The sequence below is a fragment of the Cariama cristata genome, unplaced genomic scaffold, assembly GCF_000690535.1.
Source record: "Cariama cristata isolate BGI_N322 unplaced genomic scaffold, ASM69053v1 scaffold29776, whole genome shotgun sequence".
Taxonomy (NCBI): Eukaryota; Metazoa; Chordata; class Aves; order Cariamiformes; family Cariamidae; genus Cariama; species Cariama cristata.
Window position 1 is genome coordinate 1 of NW_009622059.1, and position 9359 is coordinate 9359.

A 9359-nucleotide genomic window follows, 5' to 3' on the forward strand; every position below is an offset into this window, starting at 1 on the left:
GTCGCCATCTCGCAGTGGCATGGCGCGGGGCAGCGCCACAAGATACTTCGCTTGTGAGGCGTTGTGTTCACACACCGTGTGTCTCCCCACCCACGCTGGCTCCGGGACTCAGCCCTGTCGGTGAATTGTCACTGGTTTCACCCGTTGTGGAGTTAGTCCCAACGAGCAGGGATGCAGTCCCCCTCCCGGAGGTGTCCCTGAAGGTACCCAGCAGACTTTGGAAGAACTAATTTCTGTTACTTTTCTGCTCTCGCAGCTGGAAGGACTCTCGGTGCGTTTCGTGTGGATGTTTGCTCTCCCTGCAGCCCAGCAGCGGATCTCCTGTCCCCATCCATGGAGCCCTCCGTGGGGAAGTGCGTGGGTTACCTTGGGGCATGACCGCCTGTGAAATTAAGTGGATTTGTGGGCTTCCACATGTACGTTACCCCTCCCATACTGAATGCAGTATGCCTCTAAATACGTGACAAATCACCTTTTTGCAGCATATATCTGCTTTTGTCATTGATTAAGCCATCGAATATTGCCAAAGTCAGCCAATGGTGTATTTGCAAGACAGTTCAAATTTTTAACATCACGTAATGGTTCTATAGAACACTTCTGGTTTTGAAATAAAACACAAAATTGTACAAATCCCTCAATGCTGACTGTATATGTATTCTCTTCCACAGGGGAACTTCATATTTAACTGGCAGCTACATTCTAGTAATGATACAGTTAAAGGGCCATGCAGTAAATGTTAAGGAATATTTTACTGTGAATGCTATCTTGGCAAAAAGATTTTTCACAAATGGCTCTCTCAATTCTGTCTTCATCAGAGATTCTTAACAATTAGAAAAGTTTAGGAAAGAGATTAGGGAATACTCGTTATTTGTTTTAAGATAATGATGAAAGTATAGATAGAACCTTCTAAATGGGTTGGCTTTTTAGCTTGGCCCTCCTGTAGCAATCTACTTAATAGAATTTAAAATTTCACAGTAGCAACTTTTTGCCTCTTCCAGATCAAAGTACTAATTTAGTTTTCCGTTTGTTGCTTTCATTCCCATCTACCAACACATGTAGGATACGAGCACATCCTACCTCAGGAATGGCTTGCTGAGGGACCTGAGCTGTGCTTCTCAAGTTAGTTTGGCAGCGGTTTCCTGATCACTGCATGGACATAATATATTTGTACCACTATAACATCTTTATTTTTTCCTTTTGTGTTTTTGGTAATTCAGGGGTAAATGTAATATATTTGTAGCACTATGACATCTTTATTTTTTCTTTTTGTGTTTTTGGTAATTCAGGGGTAAATCTAATGAGAGGCTTGGAAGTCTGTGAGTTCGGTGCTGCAGCACCTGCCCTGTGCTGAGCAGTCCAGAGCCCAGTCCTGCCGCTCCTCTGCCTCCACGGGATGCTCATCAAAACTGATTTACTGAGCAGGAGTTGCTAGTGTGAGTCTCTGGATGATCTGGGAAGAGGTAGTGTCTAATGTCCTGCCTTAAAAATTAGGTACTGGGGGGAACAAATGACATCTTTTAGATGCTTCCTGCAGATTGGACCACCTGAGAAATTTAGGCAGAACACCTGATTTCTGGAATGAGAAATCTCCTCTCCTAATGAGAGGAGCTAAACCTTTGGGAGCTTTTTGGGTTTGCTGCACATTACTCAATTTAACCTGTCTTTTGTTGGGTCTAAACTTCCCTTGTTGATCATAGACCAGCTACATTTGAAGCATGTCTAGTATCCATTGGGAGGGAAACATTTTTTATTGTCTTTCTTGCAGGGTAGATTGCAAATCCATGTTTCATCTATCCCTGTGTGATCTGTGTGTACAAGGGTATCAAGTGGCTGGTCGGACCTCCTCTGAAAGCAGCTAATTCTCTGGAATTAAATTCAGATATAAGTAAGTAGAGAATTTAGTGGGTTTTTTTCCTCTTTTTTTTTTTTTTTTCCTTCTTCTTCTCCTTCCATGGTTCATCTTAAGGATTAAATAACTTAAAGGAAAAAAAAAGTTTGTTTTTTTTTTTGTGGAAAAACAAGATGATTGGTATTATATTCTGAAAAAATGTGAGCGCTTAAAGTAATCTCAAGCAGCATTCATACTAGCAATACTTACTTATCCAAACAGTACTTACTAGGACTGTTGCACAAATTGCAATATAGTAAGAAAACGTGTACACCTGAGATGGGTATTGTGCGTGCTGAGCACCCAGTCCACAGCATAGCCCCACTCATAAGTATCTGCATGGTGATGCCCTCAATAGTAGCTAGTTTTCTTCCTCTTAGTTCTAATCCAAAGTAAATTAGCAAAAGTGATTTTCCCAGTGGTAGCTAATGATTTATTTGGATGGTATCTTTCTGATGGTTTTGTTTGTTTCTAATCATGTCCGTCTGTATGACTGCAGAAACCACTGTACTGGCCTATGTGGGGAGATACCTGGATGGTGGGAATGAGCCCCCATCCCAAGGACTGTTTAGATATTTTTTTCTGCTGGTAAAAACCCTACCGAGTGTGTGACCTCCAGAGTATGCAGCACAGTACGTCAGCTCCACGCTGAGCCTTCCGAGCAGGCTCCTTGGTGTGGCCCGCAAGAGCACTGTGCTGCCCCAGTTACACCCTGAGTTAATACTGGGACTGCTTCTTGACTTCCCTTTCCCTCCACCAAGGCCTGCTGTGGTGCTTGTTTGAAAGTTTGCCTATTGCCCACCGATTACTCTCAAGTGATTGTTTTCTGCTCCTGAATACTACATCTCATTTTCCTGTTTTTCAGAGAAACGATAATGCAAGATGGGATGCCCTGGAAATCAAATGCAGTCCTTAGCATTGGTAGGTCCTTCTTGCTGTGTTAGCAGCTGCTTACACTTGGTATGGAGTAAGCTCAGGCTCTTCTTTAGCATCGGCCTAGTTTGCAAGTTCGCAGGAAAACTTGCAGGTACTTGATGAATAACCTACTCTGTAAATAATGGCTTGAGCCCATCCTGCTTGATTAAAGAGGCTGCACTAATACTCATGTGCAGCAATAGAAAGGTTTAAGAAATTAATTTATATTTGCATGCAGGCAGCTGTGTGTGAAAATAAGACAGGAGACTGCCTCCTCCATGAGGAGGGTACCTGAAATGATACAGCAAATCTCCTGCAAAAGCTGTTTGTGTGTTCTTCAGACAATCATGTTGTGGTTCTGTGTCCCCTGTAGTCACAAGACATTTGCACAGATGCTTCCTTCCTTCTTCAAGACTGTTTCCTGCTGCTTGTTGCTCATATTTTGGGTTCTGTTGTTGAACTTAACCGCAAGGGTGGGGTTTTAGGGGAAAGGAACAAGAGAAAAACCAAACCTCTAGTTTCAAATGTAACTTGATCATTTCTGAAAGAAACAGAGTGACTGAACTAAGAGTCCTCACAGAACAGGGATTGGTCTCTACCCTCTCCTCCCTTCCGTGATGGAGCTCAGCACTGCAGCCCCACGGTTCACTCCAGCTTCTGAAGTCACTTAGAAAGACCAGTGGGGAAGAGTACAGTTTCTGCGTGTTGCTCTTGCTTCACCCTCAGTGGGGCCTCATTCAGGACCAGGGGGTTTCCTTCAGGCCGGGGGTAGGTGTCGATAACGAATACAACGTCTTTACCATTACGTGAAGGAGTATAAGGGTGTGCTTCCTATGTAGTTAGAACTGAATCTTTGCTCTTCCCCACTTCTTCCTGTTTGGGGCGTGTTGTGCTTCAGAAGCTGGTTGCCATCTGCCCCCTTTATTCAGCTGAGCAGAAGGAATAAATTTAAACCTCACCTTCGTGTATTTCAAGAAATCTCTGTGTTGACCTCAAGCCGTGTGGGAGCAAGACAAAGAGATCAAATGCATATTTATGCATTTTGATGTCATGTGTGGGGAAAGCTATACACTGCAAAGTGAACTCCTGGAAAAATTACTAGGAAAAATCAATACCCTGAGCAGCAAGGAGTTGGGCATGACTCCATTTGGAGATGAATGGACATAAGAGCAGTGAGCAGAGCTGGCAGTGGAGTGCGGTGAGTGCAGAATGACACCTCTGGAATGTATTTATCTGTGGAGATGAGTGCCAACCTGATACAGCCTTTCCTGTGTCCTGTCCTTTCTTCTGGATGGATGTGCCTTTAACTGGGTGTTGCCTAGCTGAGCGTGTTTAATGCCCTATTAGATTTTACGCCTTGTCAGCACAGGATTAGCGACCGGAGTTTTGCAATGGCTGATGAGCAAGCGGTTGTGGAGTTGCTGTTCCTGAAAGGCGGTGTGTCTCAGAAAGACAGTGTGCTGTTTATGAAGATTTTAAATTTTTAATAAAATATTTAACTAGTAAACTATTTAACTAACTTTAATTTTTATAGAACAGAACACTTGACCAGTGTCCCAGTTACAAGATGTTTTCATTTACTTTTCAGGAATCTTCTAAAAGCACAGACAATGTGCATTTGGATGTTGATTTGAATCATTTGAGGTGCTCATCTTAAAAATAACAGGTTTGTTCTTAGGAATCCCTTGTTGAGAAGAAACTATAAATATTTCCATAGTAATTTTGATTTGAAGGCATCTTGTTATAGAATTCTAACTCTGCTGATTCAGTGAAAACCTGGTAAATGCAGTACCTAGTCGATGCCAGCATTGATCCATTTTTCAGAAGTAGTATTTCCTTAATTTGTGTAACTAACCACAGCATGCTTTCACTGTACAAGGTATAACCTTTCCCGGTGCTCATGATGACATTGCAGTCCTTTTTTTTTGGTGTGTTTTTTTTTTTTTTCTTCCTTGTCTTTGACTCAAGGAATTTTGCAGGGAACTAGAAGAAAGATGGGAAGAGCAAGGCTCTGAAACTACATTACATGAACCAGTAATTTATAAAACCCAATTCATGGCTTGCTAGTCACTGTGACAAGAAACTAAAATTGTTAAGACTGAAGCCAGCATGGTGTGCCAGGTGTGATCCTACTCCCATTATGTTGCTCACAAACAACAAAACAGAGCTAGTAATCTTCTGTAAACTTTTAGTGTATTACTCTCGCCCGGTAGACTTCAATTTTAAACAAATTCTGTAATGGCACTTTCATTTAAAAGGAAGCTAAAAAGCTCGGGGGGGAGAGGATTTCAATCCCACCCTCAATCTGAAGAATTCAAAATGACATCTTGTGATTCCCAACAAACAGCCGTTCTTAATTATTGGTTGAAGACATATGCCTGAAGGAGAAAATACGAGTTTACTGTTAATGCTTGTGAGAGTCACTCATGACTCTGTGTTTCATTTATTGACAAGTAAAGGTAAACTGCAGGAGTGTCGTGGAAGCACCTACATCCTTTAGCGGAGCCAGGCTACAAAGAACTTTCAGGGACCATAAGCTTAGCCTTTTCTGTGTTTGGTTTCTGTTTTACATGATGAGGACTAATGGTGGTTACCACCTGTAGAGAATACTTTGATCTATATCTAAAGCACAATCAATGTTTACCGAGTACTGTTAGCTCGCTCTTTACTTTAACTTGCACTGAAACCGTTTGCATAGTGCTATTACTAACTCTAAACTTATTCCTCTCTCAAAAATCTTTTATCATAAACCCATTATTTTTCAGAGTGATCATTACTTTCACACACACAAAAAATACGCATGTCAAAACGAATGCCTACTGTGTCAGCCAGTAAGTAATGGACTCTTTGTGGACACAATCAGGAAATGTGCCTTTTGTTTTCCTGCACCTGTTGCTGTATTACAAATAAAATCATCCAATGTTTTATTAAATAAAATGAGAAGCCCTAATGAAACGGTACCAGCCTTTACCAGAAGTCTATTGAAAACATTCAGCAGCTGCTTCAGTCTCATTTTATTTACACTGATAGGATTGTTTTGTCCTGCTCCTAAGTGAGAAAGCTACAGTGCCGTGTTGGTGTACAGCAGAGCCTTGGACCATTTCATACCGCTCTCCTCTGACTCCCTTTGAAGTATTTGATCTGAACCAGTAATAAATCATTAAGTAGCTATGACTTGTAAAAGTTTGTTAGAAGTCAGTGTCCTCGGTCTTACCTCTAAGTGTTTGGCAAACACCAGCGTTTATACGCTCACAACACAGTGGTAAAGCAAGTAAAGAGCTACCATATTATTCTGGTTTTATAGAGAGGGACCTCTCAGAGAGGTTAAGAATCAAATCGGTCAACCCTTCTTATTAGACAAAATAGCCAGGTAGCCTGAGGAATCCTCTGGAGTGAGCTGGGCGTCAGCCCTGTTCCATATAGTTCACTATCACCACTCTTTCTCTAAAGGTCCCTGACAGAATTGATCGCATTTAGAAGTCGATTCATCTATCACACAGCTGTGCTGGCAAGTAGATGGAGACTCTGTCACAGAACAGACTGGAGTTCCTAACAAGAGTTGCCTATTTTAAAAGAAAAGGTAACCCTAGCAATGATCTCCGTGCTAAATGCTGAACTGTAGAACTTTAAAGCAGTTGCATCGTAACCACTTTCGATATTGGAAAATGTTTGATAAAGACTTGCTGGTAAAAAATAGCATAATAAGGAAGTTTGTTCAAACTTGCATGATTCAAACATTTCTAGGTTTGGTTTTAAAAATGTATGAGAAGTAGTTGGATGAAATATCAGCCAAGCAGTAAGTGATACAGCTCCCTCTTCCCACAACAGCTCGGCAATGAATAGCAACACCTATGGCAGAAGGCGCAGAATGAGGACGCGCGGTCCCTGAGCATCTCCCGTGGGAGCGTTCCTTACTGAGGGTGAGCAGAGAAACTACCAGCAGAGTCTGTCTCCTGGCCCGTTTTTGTGATATTACAAATTTGTGGATCTACTCTGAATTTATCCCAGTGCATCTCCATGAAGAATTCAGACTCGAATATCAGGAAATAAGGCAAACACAAGCTTTCTAGAACTGAAAGAAACACTGTGTATAGAACCTATATGTATAGAACCTTCCTATCGAAAAAGTTGATCTGAGATTCCGTGCCGCAGTGTGCCTCAGGCAGTTGTTAGTGAACAGCCTTGGCGTCCCCAGCTGGGCCTGCCATGAATGGAGTCAAGCCAGTGACACCACTAGCTCTTAGGATCCCGGGTCTGCTCCTCTTTGCGTCATTTCACAACCAGTCTTTTTGAGCCCGTCCTACCGGTGTTTTCAGCCAGCTTGCGGTGGCCCTTCTCTCCTGCTCTCTTCCAGCACTAACCTGAGGAGGAGGAGTGAAAGAGGGAAGTGAATTTGGACATTAAAAGGGTTCAGCTCTCCCTTAATAAGTAAGTCAAGGCCAGAGGATGTTTCATGGGGTGCTTAAGGGCCAGCACCGCTTTCAAATCACCCATTGTTGCCATTGGGCCCACGTGTTGGGATTCTGCAGCTCTCTGGCTTACAGACTCAACCCCTCCCTGGTGCCAATATCATTTCCTGGTGCCTGGAGCCAAAGCCATGAGCTCCGTCAGCCCAGCTGGCCCAGAAAAGGGCACGTGCTGAGCGGAGCCCACATCTGTTCTGTGAAAGGCAGGACGTAGCGTTACTTGAAAATCCTTTTACCCCAAGCTAATGGCAGTGCATAGCAACCTAGGGCACCTAGGTTAGCATAAGGCAAATTTTGGGAACGGGGAAGAGGGGAAGGACACATCCTTGCTCTGAACAGCTGGGCTGTGTCATCCACAGTCAGGCACACAGGGAGCAAGAGCTCGTTCAGGCTGTGGATCACGCAGTGATGGGGAAGCCCATCTCCCATCCTTGCTGTGGCATCTCCGGGGAGGAAAACAGTAGGGACCGATACTTAACTTTTCCTCAGTGGGCTTTTTTCCAGGTGACATTTAGGTACATTTTATTTTGTGAATTGCTGAGGCTTGTGGCTGGAGTATAGAAACTGTGGTGTGGGGAGGGCAAGGGGTCAGCAGCTCAGCAGCTGCGTGAGGGAGGAAAAGGGCAGGGCACAGGAGCAAGGAGGGTGAGAAGGGTTTACTCTGTAAACTGAGCACACTTCAACTGATCTGCCAACAGATCCAAGAGGGATTCTGACAGGGACTTCCAACTGCTGCCAGTAAAACAACTGCAGCTGGAAGAGGATGTTTCTCTGTTGCCCAGCACTTTTGATGCCAACCGTGAGGTTTGAACATTACTTTGCTGCCATTGTGACCCTATTAGAAAAGAATTATGTTCCCAGAGGAGCTGGAGAGCGGCCTTGCAAGGCTCTTAGAGCTTAGTGCCACAGAGAGAGATGCAGGTGGTTGCAGGAAGGAAAATAAGGGGCTAAAGCCATGCAGGTATATTTTCCACATTTCTACATTTAATGTTTACATCGTCTGCATTTAATGTTTATGTAAGGCAGATGCTTGTGTCAACCTTTCTCCTGATCCAACGAAAGGAAGGCAAGTCCTGATCAAAGTGTAATGTAAGAGTTGGCCGAGGAACTGAGAAATTCTCCATTTTTCTTTAGCTGCCCTTTGTGCTGTGCGATGCTCTGTGAACTCCATCCGGTACCAATTTCAAACAGAAACAGGCCTAAATGAGCAGTCTCTCTCTCTCTCCTATAAAATACAGGCGTTAAAAAAAAAAGAAAAATCTGCTATGTGATATATAGCAGGTCAAAGTCAATGCTCCCCCTGAGCAGCTGCCACAAAGGTACTTTGCTATTACAAAATTGCTTATCATCACAGATACAAGCATCCCCACCAGCACTTGTACCACTTCTACAGGTAAAGAAATACGCGAATTTGTCAAAGAATAATTTTTAATTATTTCTTAGTTGCTAGGGTAAGATCAGCCTTTGTTTAAGAACACCGGTACATCACAAGTGAGCTGAGGTTGTATCCGTACCAGAGCACAGCATACTTGGGTGTAACATCTCTGCTAAATACTGATCTGCATTAAATATGTAAATAGTGGTTTTACACTATTTAAAATACTAAACTAGTGGTTTACTAGTAATTATTTAATTCCCAAAAAAGTTAGGAATAATCGTATTTTCTTGCAAAGAAAAATAATCAGAAAATTATATTGGGTATATAAAACATTGGGAGGAATATCAGTAAGACCACTATAAAATTTGATCGCAGGAAGGACATTTTAATAGACAAATTATTTAAATAACTTCCAACTAAATATATATACGTGTACACTTGTTCTCATAAGGTCACCCTAGACTCTGGAAGTTAAAAGTCAAAACCAGCAAGAGGAACTTTGAAATACCCGATATAAAAGTGGCCTGATAAATAACTAAATGTGGCCAAGTACCTTTGTGATTTTCTCTCTTTGGACTGGAAGCGTTTGTCAGGATACGGCAAGTCCACTCACAATTTTACTATTACTAGAATATTGCAGTCACTTCTCTTATTCCACAGTAACTCTGAAGTATCTGGGGAATACTTGTAGAAAGTGCTAGACTACAGGAAT